Below are 10595 nucleotides of genomic sequence, written 5' to 3'. Positions count from 1 at the left end.
CTCCTCTTCTTCTTCTTCTTCTTCTTCTTCTTCTTCTTCTTCTTCTTCTTCTTCTTCTTCTTCTTCTTCTTCTTCTTCTTCTTCTTCCTCCGAAAGCCCCTGACGGGGTGAGAGTAGTGGCTTGTCAAATGAGGACGCAAAACCTGTGTCTAGGTCCAAAAGCCACTAACAGGTCCAGAGGGTACATATGAAGAATAAAATCAGGCAGAAAGAGTAGAGAGAGAAGCAGCTTTTGTTGTTGTTCAGTCGCACAGTCGAGTCCGACTCTTCGCGACCCCGTGGACCAGATCACGCCAGGCCTTCCTGTGTTCTTCAGTCCTCTGAAGTTTGCTCAATTTCATGTTCATTGCATCTATGACACTGTCTAACCATCTCATCCTTTGCCGTCCCCGTCTTCTTTGACCTTCAGTCTTTCCCAGCATCAGGGTCTTCTCCAGTGAGTGCTCCCTTCTCATTGGGTGGCCAAAGTATTTGAGCTTCAGTTTCATTATCTGGCCTTCCAGGGAACAGTCAGGGTTGATTTCTTTTAGGATTGACTGATTTGATCTTCTTGCAGTCCAAGGGAAGCAGCTAGAGGCATGAAATAGGGTTGCCAGCTCTGAGTTGAAATACCTGGTGATTTTGTGGGTGGAGCCTGAGGAGGGAGGGGTTTGGGAGGGGGAGGGACCTCAGCAGGGTACAGTGCCATTGACTCCACCTTCCAGAGCAGCCATTTTCTCCAGGTGAACTGATCTCTGTTGCTGGCATTTCATATCTAACAACTGCTTCCACATAGGGATTTTCCCTCTGCGTGGAGGCCAAGAAGCCTCCACTTTTAAAAGGAACATCCACACAACGCTGTGAAGATGAGCGGTGGCCTTCTCGGCACTTTCCCTTTCAAACCGGATCAGAGTAAAACCACCCGTGATCTGGTTCAAAGGAGGAACTCTGGAGCGGGTGCGTTTGGAGCCTCTGCCACTTGCTGCCACTAAGGGGAAGACGGAGCGAAATCCCACTTTCAAAATGGCATGGGCCACCCCCACCCCCTTCCCCAGCCCTTCAAAAGGCACCGTCGCTTTCCCAGCTGGCTAAGCCGTACCTTTATGATGTGGCCAAGCTGAAAAAGGGAAAGGGAAAGGAAACAGGAGAGGGGTTTCAGGTAGTGGGGTGGTTCTGTGCAGCTGAGGAATGGAAGGAAGAATGGGTAATGGCGGCGGTGGTGGGTAAAGTGGGAACAGGCACGTGCCACACTGGTTCTTACCCACTGCCCTTTTCCTCCCCACTTGCTGCTATTAACCCAACTGGTGTGCCTTTTTAATGCCCCTATGAGTTAGATGCAGCCTCAGAGTAAATAGTCCCTTGCCTGTGGGAACTCTAGTTCCTTTTTATAATAGTCTTCTTCCTGTGAGTTGATGTGGGTAATTGCTATGTACGGAATACAGAACACTCCACGCGGTCTCCCAATCCGCCTTGGAAGGCCTGAGCTTCTCAGGAGCATCTCGGCGTGCTCACAGACAGAGCTTGCCCTTCTGGGAGTCTGGATTAGAGACAGCTTATTAAGAGAACGACACCAGAGGAGCCCTGGGGGGGTTGGATGGTGCCAGGGAGGAATCGGAACGGAGAAAACAAGTGGCAAGCACCAGATTTCTGGAAGCAGAGGGGCTTGGTCCTTACTTGTAATGTGGAGTCTGTTTACTTCTCCGTGGTATTGCAAAGGGGAGCCGAGCAGTGGACGTGTCATTGCTGTCTGCTAAACTCAGAATTTACAAACTGGGTGGCGTGGAGGTAGGAGTGGGCACACATAGTATGAAGAGGCTTCCTAGAGCCAGTTTGGCGTAGCGGTTAGGAGCGTGGAACCGGGTTTGATTCCCCACTCCTCCACATGCAGCTGCTAGTGTGACCTTGGGTCAGTTACAAGTTCTTTCAGAGCTGTTCTCTCACGAGCAGTTCTCAAAAGAGCTCTCTCAGCCCCACCTACCTCACAGGGTGTCTGTTGTGGGGAGGGGAAGGGAAAAGAGATTGTAAGCTGCTCTGAGACTCCTTTGGGTAGTGAAGGGCGGGGTATAAATCCAATCTCCTCCTCCTCTTCCTCTTCCTCCTCCTCCTCTTCCTCCTCCTCCAGGTTCTACTAAATCTTGGATTTCAGTCCAGCTAGACTTAGGTATGGTTGAATCTGAATTATTTACGACTCACGAGTTCCATTGGTTTTAATGGGTCTTAGTCGTGACTAGCTTTAGCAGGGTTGGGGCTCCTGAACTTGGAAAATAAGAGTTGTGTGAGCAAGCCCGCAAGCCATCAGCTCCTTCCGTACCACAGTCTCCATTTTCCTTTCTGCGTATGTGTTCTCTTCCTGCTGTACACTGATTTTCCCTACTGCTCACAAGGGAAAAGGAATTCACACCAAATTCTAGATTCTCATAGAAAAGGACCTTTAAAACAAGTTGTGTGAATGAGCATCCATTCCTCCAAGGCATGATTTGTGGACGTTATGAAGTGTCAAATGTGATTTATAGAAGCCATAGAAACCGGGAGGGGGGCAGCATAGGATTCCCAACCACCACCTTCCTGGCCCGGCCCATGTGACAACCCGTGACCCACCAAGACGAATGTGGCTCACCAGCCATGGCAGGTGATCTGTCAGGTGCTTGTTATCCCCTAGGGTTGCCAACTCTGGGCTGGCAAACTCCTGGAGATTCCCTGGTTGAGCCTCGGGAGGGCAGAGTTTGGGGAGGGACCTCCCGCTTTGGTGGGAGGGCGGGGTAAAAATCAAATACATAAATAAAAAAAATAAAAAATAAGGTACAGTGCCATAGAGCATACCCTCCAAATCAGCCGTTTTCTCCAGGGGAACAGATCTCTGTAGTTTGGGGGTCAGTTGTAATTCCAGGAGATCCCCAGGCCCTCCTTGGAGGGTGGCACTGGCAACCCTATCTCTTGCCTGGGCTTTATATTCCCAGGCAGGCAACAAAATAGAAAAATAAAACCTTGAGATACTTTTCTTTTGCTATTACAGGCCTGCAAGTATTTATACTGGTATTTTAGTTTTTGAAATTTTTATAGTCCGCCTTTCTGCCTTACCAGCACTCAATGCAACAGTCGCAATAGGAATAAAACATCATTGTATGAGTATGATAAAATCAGACAATTAAGCTGCCGTAACAAAACTGAAGCATCCAGCTTTCCCCATTCCTCAATGCTTTCTGAAATGTACCAAAAAAAAAGAAAGAAAGATCTTTACAAAGTCCTAGGAGCAAAGTGGGCTTCGTTAATCCATATCAGTAGTGCATTGTGCAATAGCACCTTCAAATAACCCACTTAATTCAGTATCATTAACACTTTGAAGTTTGTGTCTTCCTCCTGACAGTGGCGTACCCACCAGGGTGATAAGAAACTGGAGGAAAGAGGCCTCTTGCTTAAGGAGACCAAATTATCAGGCTTCTTGGAGATAAAGAGTGTCAGAGCTTGAGTGGCTGTGTGTGTCCCATGTGCCTCCTCCATCTCAGCTCCATCACAGTGGACATGCAGCAGAAATTCAACTGAAGGCCACAGTTCGTAGGGTTCCCTTGAGGTTGCAGATTTGGTTTTTATAGTCTGCTTTTCTCTGCCCTAAGGAGTCTCAAAAGGGCTTACAGTCGCCTTCCCTTCCTCTCCCCACAACAGTCACCTTGTGAGGTAGATATGCCCTCACGCACTTAAACATCTAAGAACATAAGAACATAAGAGATGCCAATGTTGGATCAGGCCAAAGGCCCATCCAGTCCAACACTCTGTATCACACAGTGGCCAGAAATACCAGTGCCATCAGGAGGTCCACCAGTGGGGCCAGGACATTAGAAGCCATCCCACTGCTGACCCCCCCAAGCACCAAGATGACAGAGCATCACTTGCCCCAGAGTCCCTATCTACACCTTGTGGCTAATAGCCACTGATGGACCTCTGCTCCATATGCTTATCTAATTCCCTTTTGAAGCCGTCCATGCTTGTAGCCGCCACCACTTCCTGTGGCAGTGAATTCCAAGTGTTAATCACTCTTTGGGTGAAGAAGTACCTCCTTTTATCCGTTCTAACCCGACCGATCTGTGTTTTGTTCATGAGGACAATGTAGGGTCTCTTCATGATCATGGTGGACATGGAGAGAGAAGAAGAAGAGGACTTGGTTTTTATACCCCCCACTTTTCTCTACCCTAAGGAGTCTCCCAAGTGGCTTACAACCACCTTCCCTTCCTCTCCCCGCAACAGTCACCTTGTGAGGCAGGTGGGGCTGAGAGAGTTCTGAGAGAACTGTGACTTACTCAAGGTCACCCAGCTGGCTTCATGTGGAGGAGGAAGGGGGAAATCAAACCCGGCTCTCCATATTAGCAGTCTGCCACTCTTAACCATCAAACCATTCTGGCTCTCAGTGGTGGGCTGTGACTCAGTGGTAAAGCATTTGCTTTACCTGGCATCTCCTCTTAAACAGCTCAGATTGGAGGTGCTATGAAAGACCCTGGAGGGCCACTGCCAGTCAGAGAGGGGACAGTATTGACCTTGGTAGATCAAAGGTCTGCCTCAGTATAAGACAGCTCACTGGAAGTTTCCTAGTAGGCTGAGATCTTAGATGTGCGGAGAAGTGTGTGGGGCAGCGAGTGACCATTTGTCCTCCCATTCACATGTAAAACAGAAGGCATGGAGCTCTGTTTTTTAAATTGAAGATGGAGTATGTGGGTGAGGGGTGTGAAAGTAGGGATGGGCATGTACTGGGAAAATTTGGTTTGGTTCAGTTCATGGTTTGTGGCATGTCCAGTTCGCAGACCACAAAACGTCGTGAACGTTTAGCCACCAAATAAACCAGTTCAGTTTATGAGATTCGTGATGCGGTATAATGCCCCCCCCTGCATGCTAGAGTCCCAAAATGTGCAGGGGGTCTCTGGCTGACTCTCCTCTACCTGCCTCCCAAGTTTGGTTAGGATTGGATTTTTGGGGTCCAAGTTATGGTCCCCCAAAGCCCATAGGAATGTGCTTTATGGGGAAATGAAAGGCGGTCATTTTGATGGGCACAGGTTCAGGAGGTTCAGGAGTGTATAGAATGGATCCTGTGTAAGCTAGAGACATCAAGGTCACAGGGGATCTCTGGCTGATTCTCCTCTACCTGCCATCCAAGTTTGGTGAGGATTGGGTTAATGGGGTCTGAATTACGGCCCCCTGAAGAAGGTGCCCCCAGGAAAGTGCTTTCTGGGGAAATGAAAGGCACAGGTACAGGAAGTTCAGGTATGTATAGGATGGATCCTGTGCAAGCTAGAGACATCAAAGTCATAGGAGACTTCCCCCAGATGCTCCTCTACATGCCCTCCATGTCCCCCCCCCCCTTGTTGCTTAGATATTTAGTAAACTTTTAGATTGAGCAGAAATAGTCTGTCTGGAAATGTATCCATCCATGAACGGGCACAAACCGCCACAAACTGCTTGAAAGTTTGTGGAAAGTTCATGCTGGTTGACCTGGCACAAACTTTACTTTGTGAACCATGAACTGGTCAAAATTTGTCACAAACATTAGTTCATGAGCTGGTTCGTTCCCATCCTTATGTGACACCCTTCTCCTCCATCACGTTAGGCCTTCCTTTGAAAGTCAAATCAGTAGTGAGACAGACTGGAAGGGAAAAAAGGACACAGATATAAATACACTTGATTCCTCCCATCATGTCTAGGCAGCTTCTGCATGACCAGGGTGGTTCAAAGGTTTATCGGCATTGCGAATGCAGAGGTACATTGGGGGCAACTTTCCCCTTGCACGGGTACTCTGCTGTGACTCCATATTGGCTCTTGAGTGCATGGCCGTCACAGCTGCCGTGGCAATTTCTTGTTCCCTTTTTTAGGTTCTGTTCTGCACGTATGCACTACAGCACTATAATGGTTCTGTTAAAATTTTAAATACGTAAGTGGCAATAGCAATACATTGTTATAGTCTTACAGCACAATACTGACATTCAGTAATATCCCTCCCTCCATCTGGAAGCTTAGCTTCACCTCCCCATTTGTTTCCAGACAATTATGACAAAGACTACCTTAACTTTCCCCCTTATATCTCTGAATGGAACAGAGCAGAAAACACACACTTGCTGCTTCCCTTTTTAAAAAATAAGCTGAGTTGGGGGACTTGCTTTCCCTGCAGCACTGTGGCAGCTGCAGAGAACTTTCTCTTAGGGTTGCCAACTCTGGGCTGGAAAATCCCTAAAGATTTGGGGTAGAGCCTGGGGATTGTGGGGCGAGAGGAGGAGAGGGTGGGGTAGAAGGCCGTAGAGTCGACCCTCCAAAGCAGCCATATTCTCCAGGGGAACTGATCTCTGTCACCTGGAGATCAGTTGGCATTTCAGGAGCTCCAGGCCCGTAGCCAGGATCTTTTTTTCTTTTTTCTAATTTGGGGGGCATTTGAATTTTTAAGGGGGCAGTTAAATCACAGTTAATTGAACTAATCTGAATGCCTGTCCTTAAAGGGGGAGGCTCTGAGCCTGTTTCTCACCCTTCCTTTCAAGGGCCAAGGCAGTGAGCATGTCAGTTCCTAGGGGAAAAAACAGCTCAGAGATCATTGAATTGCCTTCAGAAGGCATCTAAATGCCTTTTGAGTTCCCTTCCACACGGCAAGAAAGCGTAGAAGGGCGCTCAAGAGTGGCGCCTTCAGGACTTCTCCAGTCATCCCCCTTTCTGCTAGCCCGGTCCTGCTAGATACCACCTAGGTCATGGTGAGTCTTTCAAAAGCCTTCCCATGAGCCTTTGGGAAACATGCAACAATAAGATTTCTGGCATGGCTATTTGTGGGGCAGGGCTTTTAATTAAGGAGGCGAGGCCCCCACTGTAGCTCCAGGCCTCAGGAGAGCTCCAGGCCTCACCTGGAGGTTGGCAGCTGCACCCTCCAAGCACTCATGGGTCCAATTCAGGTAAGGACTGTGGCACCGGGGGCCTCTGCCTTCCCCCCTCCTGCCATTTCCCTGAGCTGAAGTTGTCTCACAGGGTGTGTCTGTGTGTGTTATTCGCTGACCCATCTGGTTTTTAAAAAAAATATTGTGTAGATTGGCCCTAGCCCACCAAGTGCTGAGCTCGTCCCAGGCAGGTGTGTCGTGAGCATGCACCCTCCTCTCGGTCAGAGTTACAGATGTTTTTCTTTCTCTGGCCTTGGCAGTCACTTGCCGTGGCTACACAGAGAGCAAACCTTCCCACTTCTTTGGAGACTGAAACCAAATAGCATCCCTTCCTCAAAGAACGATTTGCAGTAGGCACTTCTGAAGGTACCAGGAGGCATCCCCTTGGCATCTGCAGGGAGCGCCCCATTCAGAAGCCCCTGCCTCTGGAACAAGAAGATGCTTGGCTTGGTAGCCCCCAGTATTTCCTGATTGGCCTCTAGGAATGCCAGCCTCCAGGTGAGACCTGGGGATCCCCCAGAATTACAGCTCATCTCCAGACCTGAGAGATCAGTTCCCCTGGAGAAAATGGATGCTTTCGAAAGTGGTCTGTATGGCATTGTACCCCACTGAGGTCCCTGTCCCCGCCCCCAAGCAGATGTCCTTGCGTGATGTTGGCAGTATGCTGGCGTCACTTCCGGAAGTGTTGTCATTTTGACGGCGACGTTGGGGGTGACACTCTACTTTTTGGGCAAAACTATGGTTTGTAGCTATTTTTTTCCATAGAGTTTTCCCCAAAAAGTAGAGCATTGCCCCCCACGTTGCCGACGCTATGATGTCACTTTTGGAAGTGATGTCAGCGTGTGGCTGACGTCCCAACCCAGCCCTGGAATGCCCCCCCCACCCCAAATCTCCCTACCCCCAGGAAGAAGGCCCCTGGCACCCCTACCTCGATCTGGCAACTCCCCCATTCCCACTGGTAGCCGGGGGGGGGGGACGTGACAACCCTATTGGCTGCACCCTATGGCAGGCATTTTGTGGTAGCATAGACCACCCATTATCCAGCGCCCGTAGACTCAGCAAGGCTGAATTGAGCCTAAAATGAGGGCAGATGCTAGAGATTTTTAAACTTTTGTGTGCGCCCCTTTCTCCTTCCTGGCAGAGTATTTGTGCACGCACACACACACACACACAAAATGCCAACACCAAAGTTATTTGAAACTGGTTTGATACTGTGTCTTTCTAGGCAAAACATCTGTCCTTTCGGGAAGAGTGCTCGGAAGGACTCTCACTGGAGGGCTGTTGGGTGTTATGGGGACCAGGGACAAATGCCTACTTGCTGCATAGGCGGACAGACTTCGCTTCCACCCCACCCCCCCATTCGCATCTGAAGTCATCTCACGTCTGTAAATGCTGGTTGATTTTTTCTTTTAATATGGTGCACAATTTGGGCTGGGGGCTTTGCAAGGACTGGCAAAGAGGCTGACACTGCAAAGATTCCATACTGGCTGAATGGAGGGGGAAACCATTAACCCCTCCCTCCTTAGCATAAATCTGACTCCCCCTACCCCTCAGCCTTAAAGGCCCAGCTGCTACGAGGGTCGATATGTTACAGACAGGTGTTTGGAAGGCCTTGTGCAACAAAGGCGTGCGTGCGCACACCCACACCCAACACCCTGGATGAAAAAGCAAGGAGAGGGCTTGGCCGGCCCCCTCCCTGGCCCATATGCCCCCTCCTTCCCATTCTCCCAAGCAGGAAAGGTGCGTGCAATTAGTGTCTAGACGTGGCTCATGGGGAACCCGGGTGGTGTAATGTGTAATGTTCCCATGGGGGACACCCGCCTGCCTCTCCACAACAACAAAGGGAGCCCTCCAGTCTCTCTTGCATGCCAAGATGCAAGGATCACAAAGGAAGAGATGGTGGAGGGGTGGGGGCTTGGCGTGGAGGGGGGGGGAGGGAATGGGGAAAGAGAGAGCAAGAGAGAGAGAGGAAGAGGGAGGACCCTCCCTTCCCCCCCCTCCCCAGGCTTGTCCGGCAGCTAATCCTGACTCCATTGGAGGGGTGTGTTAAGAGAGAAATCAGAGAGTCACAAACACTCGCCCAGCTGGATTTGATTTGGGTGAATCATAGAGGTGGGGCTGCTCCACTTAAGGGAAAAAAAATAGCACTTTGAGAGCAGAGAGGTCCATTTTGTAGACTGAGGTCCTTCGGTGATTGGAGGGAAAATGGCACCGTGCCCTATCGTGGCTACAGAATGGACTCCGACGAGCTCTTCCCCGTGGCAGGAGCGGCCCACTGACCTTGCAAGAGTCACTCTGATCTTCAGAGTCTGGGGCTGCTTCTAGGCAGAAGCTTTGCTGGGTGTCAGGCAGGCCGGCCCTTCCAAAAAACCCCACAAGAGCGCTGGAAGGATTCCGTTTCCCTTTGGTGCAGCTGAGTTTCTTGTTGTGCAGAGCGTAAGGACGACCCTGCCGCATCGGACCAAGGGGCCGTCTCGCCTGGCCTCCTGTCTGCATTGGCAGCCATGCAGGTGCCTCTCAGAGACACCAGTCCCTACTGTTGAAAGGTATACTGCCTCTGAATACGGAGGCTCCATTTAGCAACTGTATAATTAATAATAGGCCTCTCCTTCTCTGTTGTTGTGTTCCCTCCAAGCTGAGTTAGTGTGAGCTAGCTCATAGTTCTTTAGCCTCCGGCTCACACATTTTTGTCTTAGCTCAGGAAGGATGGCTCCAGAGCAAACTAATTTATGCAGTAGCCAAATGGCTCACTCACAACTTTAATGTCAGCAGCTCACAAAGTAGAATTTTTGCTCACAAGACTCCACAGCTTAGAGGGAGCATTGCGTTGGCCTAATCCTTTTAAAAAGCTACCTCAGGCCCCGGTCACACGGGCCGGATATCGTGGGGGGGGAGGCGTGGCTGTTTGCCCCGGAGCGAACTACTGCGCAGCAGCCAGATCAAACATCCCACCCGATGTCCCGCCGATGTCCCGTGGTTGGGGGGAGGTGCCGATCATACCTCACTCCTGCGGTGCAGCAAAGAAGCAGCGCCGTGGGGGTTGTGTTGTTTTTTTTAACCCAAGTGTTCGCATGCACTGTTGGGTGCTTGTGCACATCCGTGGAGACTTGATAAAAAACAAAACTTTTGGCGACGGTCCATGGGCGGGCGCCGGATGCCACGAGCTAACACCGGAAACGTGATCTGACGCCCGCCCTTGCCACGCGGTTTCCGGAAACGAGTACCTCGGAGGTACTAGTTTTTTTACAGCGCATCTTCGGAGTGAGGCCTCGGGTGAGCCACGGGAGCTCTACGTTTCCCAGATGTGGCGGTGAGATCGCGCCCGGAAAATCCACCTATCTTCCGTCTCTCTAGCTTGCCTAATGCTCCGTGTGACCGGGGCCTCATATAGTGGCCCTCACCCCACCTCAGAGGCCTGTGTGGACTAGTTATTATTAGCAATTACATTTTTTTACATTATCCTCACTCCTTCACTTGGAGCAAACAGTATGGTTTCCCTCTAGGGCTGCCAGTTCCAGGGTAGGGAAGTTCCTGGAGACTTGGGGGTGGAGCCTGAGGGTTGACAGGGGTTTGGGGGTGGGAGGGACCTCGACAGGATATAATGCCCATATAGTCCACCTTCCAAAACAGCCATTTCCTCCGGGGGAAGTGATCTTTTATAGTTTGGAGATCAGTTGTAACTCTGGGAGATCTCCAGGCCCCACCTGGAGATTGGCAGCCCTC

This window comes from Gekko japonicus, unplaced genomic scaffold, assembly GCF_001447785.1.
Source record: "Gekko japonicus isolate JY-2015 unplaced genomic scaffold, Gekko_japonicus_V1.1 scaffold306, whole genome shotgun sequence".
In the NCBI taxonomy this organism is placed as follows: domain Eukaryota; kingdom Metazoa; phylum Chordata; class Lepidosauria; order Squamata; family Gekkonidae; genus Gekko; species Gekko japonicus.
The sequence above is the reverse complement of the archived record's forward strand: the minus strand, read 5'-3'. Positions refer to the sequence as shown.